This window comes from Myotis yumanensis, unplaced genomic scaffold, assembly GCF_028538775.1.
Source record: "Myotis yumanensis isolate MYYU_CA2020_CCGP unplaced genomic scaffold, mMyoYum1.0.hap1 SCAF_6, whole genome shotgun sequence".
In the NCBI taxonomy this organism is placed as follows: Eukaryota; Metazoa; Chordata; class Mammalia; order Chiroptera; family Vespertilionidae; genus Myotis; species Myotis yumanensis.
In genome coordinates, this window is record NW_027223757.1 from 89,034,559 (window position 1) to 89,048,019 (window position 13,461).

The window sequence follows — 13,461 nt, forward strand, 5'->3', positions numbered from 1 at the left end:
TACTTAACTTTTAAAATTAAAAATATACTTAAATCTCCATTTTTTGATCCATCAATTGTGGACAGTATTTCTTGACTCTCTACTGTGTTAATAAAGAAATTAACCTTTCCTTCATTTCTCCTGCCTCTCCCGTTTTCTGATAGCTGTCCCACCACCCTGACATTATACTAGTAAAGATATCTGATACTTACTTTATATTCTGTAACTTATAGTTAAATCTTTCATGTGTTAAGTATAAATTTATCCTGAAAGGGAAAAACCACTAATAACTCAATAAAAGATTCTGATCTTATAAATATTGTCCACTACAGATCTGTGGTGAGAGACATATTCTGTCACTGAACTTGTACCTGCCTTGGAAGAATTGCACTGTGTTCAGATCAATTAGAGTTGATTTTCTTACAGGTGCTCAGAATTATTCCACAGATAATAAATAGCTTCATATTAGCCAGCTTTTTGTTTTTCTGGAGTTCCTAGTTGCCTTTTTTATTTTTTTCTGTTTCAGAAGCTTCTGTTTGGTCATTGTTTAATCTTTTGAACAGACTGCTTCCTAAGCCTACTCTACAGCTGTGATCCTAAAATTTCTTTTTCTTTTGTATTTGGGTTGGTTCCACTGTTTCTCAGATTTTTTTTTTTCTTTTGTGGAATGTGGATACAGGGTTAGCAAAACCCCTTTTTTCTTTGTAGGAGATCTTGACCTGGGACCCAGTTGGTTATCTTTCTAGATTGTTCTTCTGGAAATCTTATAGATGTAGAATGTCATCTGTGCAATTAGGCACCATTGTTTGTGATAAAAAATTACTCCTGATTAGTAAATTGCACCTGGCTAGGGAGGACTTATAAATATCTTCTCAAAAACCATAGCTTTGGATTTTCTGAGTGTGCTCACTTTTCTGAGTGTGCTGGCTTGTCCCTCATGAAAATTCTGAGATCTGTTTATGGAGCTATTAGAGATAATGGTTTGGAATATGAGGCTTCTAAGCCAGAGTGGCTCCACACCTGCCCAGTGTGAGTCTTATACATTCTCACCTGAGCTGTCACCTGCATGCCAGCAGGAATAGCTCCTATACAGTTGTGTAGAATACTACAGGGATTCCCCCACCCCGAGGACAAGGACAAATGCCTGCTGCTACTCTAGTGGCATGCTGTGTTTCCTGTTCTCTCTCCTGGGTGAGTCTGAAGCCAAATATGACTTCTTAGGTCTTTGTTAAGAAGACCATTCATGGGTATTAACAGAGTGAATCGGGAGGTAATTTTTTTTCAGAAAGGGTATGTGGAAAGCAAATTTTCAGAATTTTACATGGCTGAAACATAGTTTGTGTATAGAATTCAGTTCCTTTATAACTTGAAAGCTTGGATATATTGCCATCTAGCATTAAATGTTGCTAAGGAAAAATCTGATGTAATCTGATTCTTATTCATTGTAGTAATTTATATTTCCTGATAGAATCCCTTAGGATCTTCTCTTTATCCTTGGAGTTCTTAAATTTCACAATGATATGGCTGTATTTGGGTAATTTTTTGTCACCCTGCCCACTTTGCTTCAATATGGAAATCTGCCAGTTCCCCTCAGATTTATGAATAGTTCATCCACCTACCATTTTCTAGAAATCCACCAAATCCTTGATTTGCTAATATCCTTCCATCTGGTTTGCAACACCTTTATGAATGTATTCTCTTTGTATTTCTTTGATTTCACCTCACTGGGTCCCAGGAAGGGAGAAAGTTTAATGCACTTGCAGTGTCCACCATTTTGAACTGAATTCCCAAAAGCGCTGCTGATGCTCCCTGACCCATGCCCTTCCCTCCCCTTCTGTGAGTCTGGCTGCATGTCTCCCATGTATACAGCTGTCTGGTTTCCTGCCAGTGTGTGCTCCTTAGCATATTAACCTCATTGTGTTTATTTTAACCATTTCTTCACATTGTTGTGGTCCCATTGACTGATAATTCTGTCTGCCAAAGTGTTAATGACCTCAGCCATCATCTGTCCAGCAGTAACCTTGGAAAACATTTTGGGAAATATAAGTGATTAGATATAATGAATTGGGTAATACTGAAATTTTTCTTTTCCATTTGAGAATTCTGTGATTATTAGAATTGCCTAGTATTTCCAGCTTTTAGCTTAATTTTTTCATAAACTATCTTCCTGCTAGACATACTATCCAAATTCCCTTTTAAATAAGTTCTTAAGTGTTCATTAAAAATGATGTTGTAAGGCCCTGTCTGGTGTGGCTCAATATGTTGTAGTGTCATACCGTGCTCCAAAGGGTTGTGGGTTCGATTCCCCTTCAGGACATACACCCAGGTGGCAGGGTCGAGCCCTGGTCAGGAAGTGTGTGGAAGACAACCAGTTGTCTCTCTCTCTCTCTCTCTCTCTCTCTCTCTCGCTCTCGTTCTCTCTCTTGCTCTCACTTTCTTGCCCCTCCCTCCCTTCCTCTCTCTCCAAAATCAATGGAAGCATGTCCTTGAGTAAATATTTTTTTAAAAAAGATGTGTGAAGAGTTTTTAATAACTTAAGAAAATACTTACATAATAAGGTTTTTTAAAGCAAGGTACAAAATTATGGAAGTATTATCATAAGTAGGAAATAAAATTATGGAAGAAGAAAACCAGAAGGAAATAGGCTAATATGTTAATAATGACTGCCTCGGACTCGACCAAGATGGCGGCATAGGTAAACACCGGAGACTGCTGCCACAAACAACCACTTCAAAAATACAACTAAAAGAGGGAACGGACATCACCCAGAACCACAGGAAAGCTGGCTGAGGAGAGACTCTTCAACTGGAAGGAAAGACAGCAGCGTCCCGAGGCTCAGAGGAGGCGCAGTGTGGAAAATTTAAAGGTGCGGAGGTGCGCGAGAAAAGCGGGCTGGTGGCTGAGGGCGCGGTTGTCGTTTTCGGTCAGGAGTGAGTCTCAGACTTTGGGCTCCAGATCCGGGCTAGTCTCTAGGGACTCAGACTCAGACGGGAGAAGCGGGATTGTCCGGCATCAGTTGGAACCTAAGGGCAGCTTTCTCTCCGAAGTTTGCAGCGGCTGCCGGGGTTCTGAGAAGCAGAGCCTCAGGGAATGGGACTGAGGGCAGCCATAACTGCTCCCTCCACCCTCCCTGCTGATCCCTTGCGACCCACCCCGCCCAAGCCCTGCGCAGAGCCATTTGCCGGATCGCCTCAGGCAAAGGCTAGATTAGCACCTCCCCAGAGGGCAGAAGTTTTCCCGGGCAGACACAGGTGATTCTCACAGCCAGTTGACCTGGTGGTCAAATCCCTCTAGTATTAACTACAACAATCAAGGCTTAACTAGAACAAGACTTCGCACAAAGACCACAAGGGGGTGCACCAAGAAAGCATAAAAAATGCGGAGACAAAAAAAACATGACAGAAATGGAGGATATGGAGCTAAAAAACGCAATTTTGAGGGCTTGCAATAAACTTGTGGAGAGCCTCACGAAAACTAATGAGACCCTCGATGCTACGATAAAGAAACTAGAAATTAAGCATACACGGACTGAAATAAAGAATATTATACCCAATAGCAGACCAGAGGAGCGCAAGAATCAAGTCAAAGATTTGAAATGCGAAGAAGCAAAAAACACCCAACCGGAAAAGCAAAATGAAAAAAGAATCCAAAAATACGAAGATAGTGTAAGGAGCCTCTGGGACACCTTCAAGCGCACTAATATCAGAATTATAGGGGTGCCAGAAGATGAGAGACAGCAAGATATTGAAAACCTATTTGAAGAAATAATGGCAGAAAACTTCCCCCACCTGGTGAAAGAAATGGACTTACAGGTCCAAGAAGCGCAGAGAACCCCAAACAAAAGGAATCCAAAGAGGACCACACCAAGACACATCATAATTAAAATGCCAAGAGCAAAAGACAAAGAGAGAATCTTAAAAGCAGCAAGAGAAAGAGGCTCAATTACCTACAAGGGAATTCCCATACGACTGTCAGCTGATTTCTCAACAGAAACTTTGTAGGCCAGAAGGGAATGGCAAGAAATATTCAAAGTACTGAATACCAAGAACCTACAACCAAGATTACTTTATCCAGCAAAGCTATCATTCAGAATTGAAGGTCAGATAAAGAGCTTCACAGATAAGGAAAAGCTAAAGGACTTCATCACCACCAAACCAGTATTATACGAAATGCTGAAAGGTATCCTTTAAGAAGAGGAAGAAGAAAAAGGTAAAGATAGAAATTGTGAACAACAAACATGCATCTGTCAACAAGTGAATCTAAGAATCAAGTGAATAAATAATCTGATGTACAGAATGAACTGGTGATTACAGTGAATCAGGGACATAGAAAGGGAATGGACTGACTATTCTTGGGGGGGAAAGGGGAATGGGAGATGCGGGAAGAGACTGGACAAAAATCGTGCTCCTATGGTTGAGGACACTGGGTGGGGAGTGAGGGCGGAGGGTGGGGTGGGAACTGGGAGGAGGGGAGTTATGGAGAAAAAAAAAGAGGAACAAATGTAATCTGAACAATAAAGATTTAATAAAATAAAAAAAAACTGAAAAAAAAAATAATGACTGCCTCTGTATATTGGGGTTATGGGACTTATTTCTAGTTTTCTACATTTTTGGCCAACTTACATTTATTTCTTTTAAAATACAAAAGAAAACTTTATTTAAAAGAGAGTTTTTTCTTGCTGCAGCCATGATCGTTTTGTAGACACTTGTTCTTCCCAGAGCAGCATATGCGGCAGAGTGGCATGGTTTATTCACAGTCAGCAATAAATTAAATAAATTAAATAAATGCTCTTCATAGCAATATCTTAGTCGCTTTTCAGAACCTTGCCACTTACCCGAGCACAAGTTGTGCTTCCCTGAAAAGGACACCTGAGCCACATTTTCCTGTGCTTCTCCCTTGGGCCTCTTAGAGCCGGTTCTCTGAGTGCTTCCTCTGCTCGCCTTTCCCCGGGAATTCACCAGTCTGTTTCCATGTGGCTCCCCCTCTCAAAGGGCCTGGCCTACTTGAGACCTTGGAGCATCATCGTGGATTAGGCAGTTCCTACAGCATACTCCCCTGCGCCTTCCCTGAGAAGCACTTGGACAGTCTGTGTCACCTGCAGGGGCTGCTGTGGGGGCAGCTCGTCTGCTCACTGGTCTTCAGCATGATGGCACTCATATCTGAGAAGCAGTGCGTGCCCCTCGCTGACTACTGCCATTTTGTCCTGGGGAAGGTCAGCGTTCTGTTTTGGGGTTGGTTTCTGTAGCTGGTTCTGTTTATTCACTAGGAATCTTAGAGCAAGGAGTTGTGTTTCTTTTTCTGAGTGCTGCAGTGTTGAGGGCAATGAGATAAATTAAAAGTGGAGATTTACAGCCTCAGTAAACTCTTCCAAAGTGTAGCAAGATTGAAAAACAGTGCATTTAAATCTAAACTATTTACCTTACCTGTGATTTCCTGCATCTTTTTTGCCATTGTTAGTGATAAAGTTGAGGAAGCTTTTCTTCCACCAGCTTTGTTTCTTAGCCTGACACTTAATAAAGTGAAAATCTTGGGTTGGTGCCAGGAGGTCACTGCTAATCGTGTAACCTGCGGGTTGTGTGCAGAGGGCTTGGGGTCATTAATGTGATGCAATGAAAAGAAAGTGGCTTTTAAAAGAGGAAATGTCTTCACCATTGAGACTGCTGATGAGAGGAAGTTCATTTTTAATGTCAGTTTCAGTTTCCAGGATGGGACTGGAGCTCTTGACTGTCACGTAGGCTGGTACTGAAATATTACTGCTTCTTGCAAGTCTCTGCTGTGGGAACAGACACTGCTCTCCTCAGGTCCCCTTCCCTGTGTGATTGGAGGACTGTACTAGCTTGTTCCTTCTTGAAGTGTGAGCCAATTAATGGGCTCTGGTTGTGTAATTGTCACTTCTCAAATGTTCGGGGAGATTTTATTTTTCTCTTCTCACACTTAATTCCATTTTTCTACATAGCATCTGACAGTAATGAAAAAAGCCAGTCATGTTCTTTCCTGTGTTTAATTTTTAAAGGGCAAACATTGCTGTTAATTTTGTCAAAAGGTTTAGAACTTGAACGGTAAAGGAGCATGTAACTGTAAGAGGAATGGCAAAAAATGAAAATGGGAAACTAACCGAATTTAGATAAAGTGTGTGCGTGCACGTGCACACACACACACACACAGAGGACACTAAACAGACTCTTGTGTTATGGTGAGATGTCAGAGCTTGCCCTGTAGAAGGCATCTGTTAGACCAGACCTGGAGACACCTGTTCATCAAACTGTTGTCTATCGGATAATGAAGTACCAGGAACATATGAATATTTTACAGTAAAAAACATCAGTAGGGAGTCAGTCACTCATACCTACACATCTAGACAAGGCACTTATCTTCTGTCCCGCAGAAAGTTTTTATGCAGAAATTTACCCATATATTGGAAGCCAGGTGGAAAGTAGATTTTGATGCTAAGTATGTGACCTGAGTTGTAAACGTAGAGCTATCAGCAGGTTCTGTCAACCACCAGTGGAGAGGTTCCTCCCACCCAGAACATTTGACAGATGAAGGAGCTGGGAAGAAATGAAGACCTGTCAGCTTGCAGATGATCAGGAGGGAGAGGGCCAGAGCTCCCCCTCTCCTTCCTGCTTCATCCAGGAGCCACTTCATTCTCTGATGCCTGTTATAAGTAAAATGAACCACACCTCAATAAACTTTCCCAGTGAGCGGGGTGAGCACACTTAAAATGTGCATGGTCAGAAAGATTTTTCTTTTATTATGAAAATAGCTTTCATATTAGTATTAAATTCCAATGACAAGAAATCAAGACCACACTAGTCCAACTGCCATCACCTTTCTCCTCTCTATTCCACTCTGTAAACTGCCCCTCACATCTCTGTGCTCAAGTTTGCTCGCTGTGGCCAGAGTGTTGCTTTTCAAGCTCAGCTCTGTATTATACCTGCTAAGACCCCTCACTGGCTCCTTGCTGCTCTCTAGATGAAGACCAGCATTCTTCAGGTGGCCTGGAGTGCCTGCACAATCTAGCCCCATCCTGTATCTCCATACTCATCCTGATTCACTGTCCCTGTTCACGCCAGCCTGGCTTCCTCACTCCTGTTCCACACATCATGCTGTGCCTTCCCAGAGCCTTTGCACACACTATGGCCTCTGTCTGGAGCCCTGACCCTGGCCCTTTGTCTGGTTAATGCCGTTATCCTTCTGTTCTCAGCTCAAGGGCCAGTTTCTTAGGAAAGTCTGTGCTGACCACCCATCTCAATCTGATCGCTTGTTATTCCCTTTCGTTGAACCAAGCTGTTTTCCTTCACAGCTCACATCAGTTTGCAATGACCCTTTGTTTAGTGTGGTTATTGTATGACTGTTATTGTTCTTTCTCACTAGACTGGAAGCTCCATGAGAGCAGGGATTTGATCTGTCTTACCCATTCTTGTCCATGATAGCCTAGCAAGGATCTTAACACTTGTATTGTCTGAATGAATGAATGAATGAATGAATGAATGGTAAGTGCTACCACTCTGGTGTCCAGTCATGCATACATGGTTTCATTTGTCCTGCTACTAGAACTGTTGTCATCACAGAGCTCAATCAGAAAGTCTGTCCACCCCAGCTCACATGCTGGCACGTGGAGCAAGGCAGAGTGTGTGAGAGAATAAAAGTTGCTTATTGCCCTGATAATGTAGTCCTTATAGACTAGGAATGTGTCTTCCCAAGTTATCTATTAATCCATTATTGGTCTATCATCCTGATTCACTTACAGCCTTATTCATAACACAGGTTCAATCATTGTCAAAGGTTCGTTTTTCTCTGGTCTCCACATCTGTCCTTGTCCCTCAAGTTAATGACTTGGATCCTCCAGTAACTGTTTATCAGTTACCATTATCTTTACTTTTAACCACTCGTAGAGAAAGTTAAGTTTTTCTTTATGGAGAGGCCAAGTGCTTTAAAAACTGTTTGCCAGGTTAATATATTTCCATTGCTTCAGAGCGAAAGGTTAAAAAAAAAAAAAAAGCTGGCCTAGTCTCTGGTGAGGAACTCTAAGCCACATGCCAAGGCACCCTGGGTACCCGCCCAGCAGGTAGGTAGAATCTGTCCAACAGAGCACACTCCTCTCTGGCATCCTGGGGCTCTGGGTCCCTTCAGCCCCAGCACTGTCCCGTGACTAAGCCTGGGTTAACCCCTTTCCGAAGATAGGCTCTGCCAACAGAGCAATGCAGTCTGCTCCTCGATGGGCCTCTGGTAGTTGTCACAGAACCATACTGTAGGCAAACAAACTGAGCACATAGAAACACCAGAACAACAGTCGTCATAGAAATCCTTTTTTAAAATGAATGTTCAGCATGCACATCTGCAAAGGAGGAAAGTCGAGCCTATTAGGAAGGTCAGTGTAATTTTGATCATATCGTCTTAAAGTGACCTGCCCCGGTTTGTCTCTGGGTCCTAGCAAGAAGCACTGTCTGGGTAATCGTGCAGGAATTAATGTGGCCTCAAGTGTATGTCAGAGCGCTAACAGGCTTGTGTTTCCTTCCTAAGTTAAAAAACAGAAAAAGGGGGAAACGTGTTCCTCTAATTTAGGGGTCCGCATGCACATAGAATCGGAGTTTAGAGCTGAAAAGGCACTCTTCCTAGACTCTCGTGTAATCTCATCCATTCGTGAGTTCCATTAAACCTTGGCCCCTTCTAGAATGGCTTCTCAAACTCAGCTTGTCTGAGACTAAGGTCATTGTCGGTTCCCCATGCAGCAGTTCCTCCTCCTTGGTGTCTCTGCCTGTGTTGGTGTAGCCCTTCCCTGGGCATCTCTCCCTCTCTGACTCTCCTCTTCTTGCCCTCACAGCCTGTCAGGTAGCACATCATCTCTTTAATGCCCTTTCGCCCTCCACTTCGCCTGCATGTGTTTCAGACCTCCACACCTCCCTCCCAGAGGACTGCTGCAGCCTCTAACGGATTTCCTTGGGTGTGTACTCCGTGTGCACCTGGTGCTGTTTTGGTGTCTGGAACACTGTTGCTGGGCTGGTTGTGGTTGGCTTATTCCTCCCCGCTGCAGGCACAGGGAGGTCTGCTGAGAAAAGCCTCAGACCCTTCCTGAGTCATCTGCTGTCTCTCTGTTGCCAGCTTTCCCCAAGCAGCTTGTTTTCAATATTCTGCCCCACTGTTGGATCTCATGTCCAGATTTCAAATATAAAATTACCATGTCTCTCTCTCTCACCAAACTTTCTAACCTTTATCTCTTTAATTCTCTCCTGAAGGGTATCCAACTTTCCTTTCAGTCTGGCCTAATTACTATTGCCAAACAAGTCCATACTTCAGACCAGCTAATTATCTTTATTTCCACTTGTTGATCTTCAAATCTCTGCTTGTCCTCTGTTCCCTTCAAAACCCATCCAGAAGTGCTCGGAGCCATCTTCCTTGATTGTCCTTCTTCCAAATACAAGTAACGGCTCTGTCAGCTGAATGACCACCTTAATTTGTTTGCATATAACTTCGTAATATTCACTTTTTCTTGGCTCTCTTTCAGAGAAGGGAGGAATAAGGGGCTAGGCTGGAAGGACATTTGATTGTTAAAAATCCAGCCATCTTTCCAGGTGCACTGGATTGACCCCCTTGGAAGTACAGGGCCAGATTTCCCCAGAGTAGCCTCTAGCAAGTCGGGCTATATTCAGGCACATAGCCCAACCAACTCTGATTCAGTCTGATATCTGTTAAGTGACCTTGGTAGGTAGAGGCCACTCATGAGGGAGAATACTGAGAAGGAAGGAAGACATTTCTCCTCTGAAGAAACTTAACAAGATATACACATTCTGAACATTTGGGAACCATATCATACACACAGAGTGTAAAATACAAACCAGGGTCTGATAATCATAAAATATGGTAACTGAGAGTACCTTGGAAATCCTAGTCCAGGCCTCTCACTGTGCAGATGAGAATCTGAGACAGAGACCGCAGGTGCCTTTCCCAGGTTCTCTTCTGGTGGAGGGTCCAGATTAGAACCCAGATGTCCTGGTTCTGAGTCTGTCTCCCAGAATTTTGCATGAGTTATATAAAACCAGGTAAGGGCTGTGAGAATGTGGATGTGATCAGAATATGGCATGGAGTTAGATAGTTCTTCTGAAAAGAAGCATTTTGAGCCCAGCCACCTGCTACTGGCCAACATTTTAGCAGGAAAACTGGTGATTTCCCAGCCAAAGGAACCTGTGAAGTTCAGATTTAAAAATCACATAAAGGAACAAATCAGATAGACTCGCCTTCCAAACGTTCTGATGAAGACCATAGATTATAGATATATTACTCTTACATTTGCATATGATTTCCTACCTTGCTGTCACTACTCCTTGCTCCACAAGCTGTATTGTAATTCATACTTTAAAAATCAGTTTTTAAAGTATAGTCTCTACACCCGTGGTCAAGTCCAGATTGCCTAGGGCTTCATTATCCAAGCTGTAGAGTATATTAGCCTCTGCTTTTCTTCCCTTTCCTTCCTGTTGCCTACTTTAAAAAATGGCATCACTCTGTCCATTAGGCCATTTATTAGAGTGTTTCCTTCTATCAAAAGAGACTTCCGGTGTGTTTTTTCCCCTGTGTTAAGCCAAGATCCATAAAGCATATTTTCTCCACAGTTGACATTTTCTTTTCACAATCCCTTGAAGTGGAATATAAGTGAATTTCTCCATGGTGTTGTAAATTATGTACTGAGTATCAGTAATAAACATTTCTTGCAAAGTTTTAAAGTGTCGTTTCAGACTGGTGATCATCTGGAATTGCACACATTAACCAGCTGCTTTGGAGGGAGTTAACAAGTGTGTTCTGCTCATACACTTTTCACCTCTTTATTCAGATTTATACAACAATCCAGAGCCCACGTAATAAACCTTACCCAGCAAAAGAATGCTTGTACTCTTAAGTAATGAGCTTGGCAGTCTTGACCTGGGAGGGGTGAGGAGTCACTGTGCCCACCCTTCTACCTTCAGGAGAATTGCACATTAAACTTGTCTGAGAGCTCCTGATTTTCCTCTAGGGACAAAGCCTGGGTGATAGTCCTTGCTTCCTCATCTCCTCTCTGAGCCTTTAAGTATAAATTTCTTAAGCGGGCTGATGCTCAGGCAAAGGAGGGAAGCAGTGTTGGTACTGCTGCTCGTAGATGGAAGTAACTTGTATATAGTGTTCTTTTTTCCTTCCTAATTCTCTAGGGAGTTGCTATATTCTCTCTAGAATTTGGCAGTGGATGTATAGGCTTACTAGAAATTCTGACTGCTGGAGCTTTGTAATGTATAGTCCTTTCTCTGGGGTATGTTGGGGGCGGGGAAGGAAGGGCTCATGGAAGGACTTATTTACTTGTTTTACATTTCTGAATCTTCTGAATTCATTTCTCCTAGTTAAAATGAGAATCAGAACTATGCTAATCTAATGTTAAGATCACATTCTCACAGCACCATTGAGCCCTCGATCATAGCTCTGCCTGTTTGTGGCTGCTTCATGTAGACCAGTAAAGGCCTCAGAGGCACAGGATGTGATTACATTGCCCCCTGAGGATGGAGAGCCACATGACATTAAGTAGTAATCAAGTTTTTGATAAGACATGGCATGTATTGTGCCTACAATTACAAATGCACTCATTTTGGGATTTCTAATCTGATACTCAAATTTATACATTCACATTGCATTAATATCACATTCTTACATTAATATCAGTTACTGTTACACATTTCTGAGATGAGAAGGGAACATGGCACACACTGTCTTCTAAGCCTTCCTCTTTGGGGATGGAACAGCTGATCTTCTCAGTCAGTTTTCTCCTTTTGTTACTTCCTTAACTAAGACTAGTATTCAACTAATATTGAATGATTGCCCTGCTAAACCTCCAATTTGTGGGGCATGAGACCAAGTTAACTCAGAAACCTGCTGTATCCCTCCATGAACTTAACAGGCATATTTTGAGCCACTGCTCTAGGTCAGGCCCTGTGCTGGGGCTTCCCTCCTCTCATGGGCTCATGGGGTTTCCCTTCAGCTCAGGGCCAGTAGGGACTGAGAGGCCCTGACCCAGATGCAAATAGAGGCACTTGTGGGCTCCGACACACCTAGACAGACCTGATCTTCTCTGAGAGAATCAGTAGGGTAACATTTATGAGAGCAAGCAGCATGCAGAGTGCAGAGCCTGGAAGCACAGAGGGCAGAAGGGAGAGCTCGGGCTTATAGATACATAGAGATCACTCCTTCCCTCCTCAGCCTGCTGGAGGGAAGCTCAAGTGTGCCTTAGAGCAGCGGTTGGCGACCACTGCCTTAGAGCACAGGCCTTCCCCGAGACGGCAGGAGTGGAGTGCAGCCTGTGCCCTAGGCCCTCAGCCCTCGCCAGACCACTTCTTGTTACCTTTGTGTTGGGAACAAGAGCCTGGCCACAGCAGCCTGCAGACGAGCAGGCTTTGTGGCAGGCTGTGCCTTTGCTCTGCTGCCCTCTCTAATAATGAGATAAGTGGGATGCTCACTTTGTAGTGAGCACTTGCAGTTTCTGTAAACTGTGTAATACCATGTAATAATCAGTAATTTTCCACTTACCCTTGATAACAGGAGATTTCTGCTTGGCTTTTAGTGGTAGCCAAAATGTGGGTGGCTTTTCACCAAGATGATGAATTTTTCAGAGGCATCTTTCTTCACAAGATAGATCGGCAGGTTGTTTTCCAAGTGTGTCCAAAATGTGTAATGTCTAATCTTGCCTTTAAAACGTCAAAGTCAAATCAAATGGTTCTGAAGTAGCCATTTGTAATAAAATGACTATATCCATTCTTACGCTCGTTTTAGCTGTCTCCTGGCTGTGCTTTTCCTCAAGGGATTAGTAGCTTGAAGCTTAGCCCAATAGCTTAGATGATAAAACTGCCAAGTCTCGAGTTATTGTTTTAAATTTTCTGTAAGAGATTGTATCTTAAGTATAGAGTGAACTTGCCCAGATGACTTGATGCCCTTCCCTGAGAGAGGAAGGGTCACTGTGCTATGTGCTATGTGCTCTTCTCCCCTGAGCCTCACACTGTCAAGATTGGATGGCGTTTTTGCTCTGATTTTTTTTTTAATCTTTGGAAAATACTTTTAGAAAAGAAACAGACATAAGCTTTACACTTTAACCCTCTCAACCTCTATTTAAAGTTACCCCTTGACTTTCCATTGACAAATATTCAGAACCCATAAAAGTCAGTGTTTTCCTGTAATCAATTAAGATTTCTTTTTCGTTAGACTCTTCCCCTTTTCTGAGACATGGCTTGCGTTCTCTCTTCATGCCTTCCTGTGGGCCTCTTGGTCACCACTTACCCTTCCAGAGGCTTGAGCAAGCCCAGCAGCTGTTGATTTTGTGGTGTTGGGGAGTCATATGAATCATGGTGATGGGAGCCCTGGTACTTCCACAGTCATTGCCCCCTGCCATTTATCTGTCACAGGCTGGCCTTCCTGCAGATTTCTGGCCTGGCACTTCGATGTGTCTGACTTTCTAAAACTAGGATATCAGTGAAT

At 43.0% G+C, this 13,461-nt stretch overlaps 1 protein-coding gene across 4 annotated transcripts in view; it reads left to right on the forward strand.

Moving 5' to 3' along the window:
* BTBD9 (BTB domain containing 9) overlaps positions 1 to 13,461 on the forward strand; it is a 431,208-nt gene that overhangs the window by 365,716 nt on the left and 52,031 nt on the right. The gene's annotated exons all lie outside the window — the stretch shown is intronic.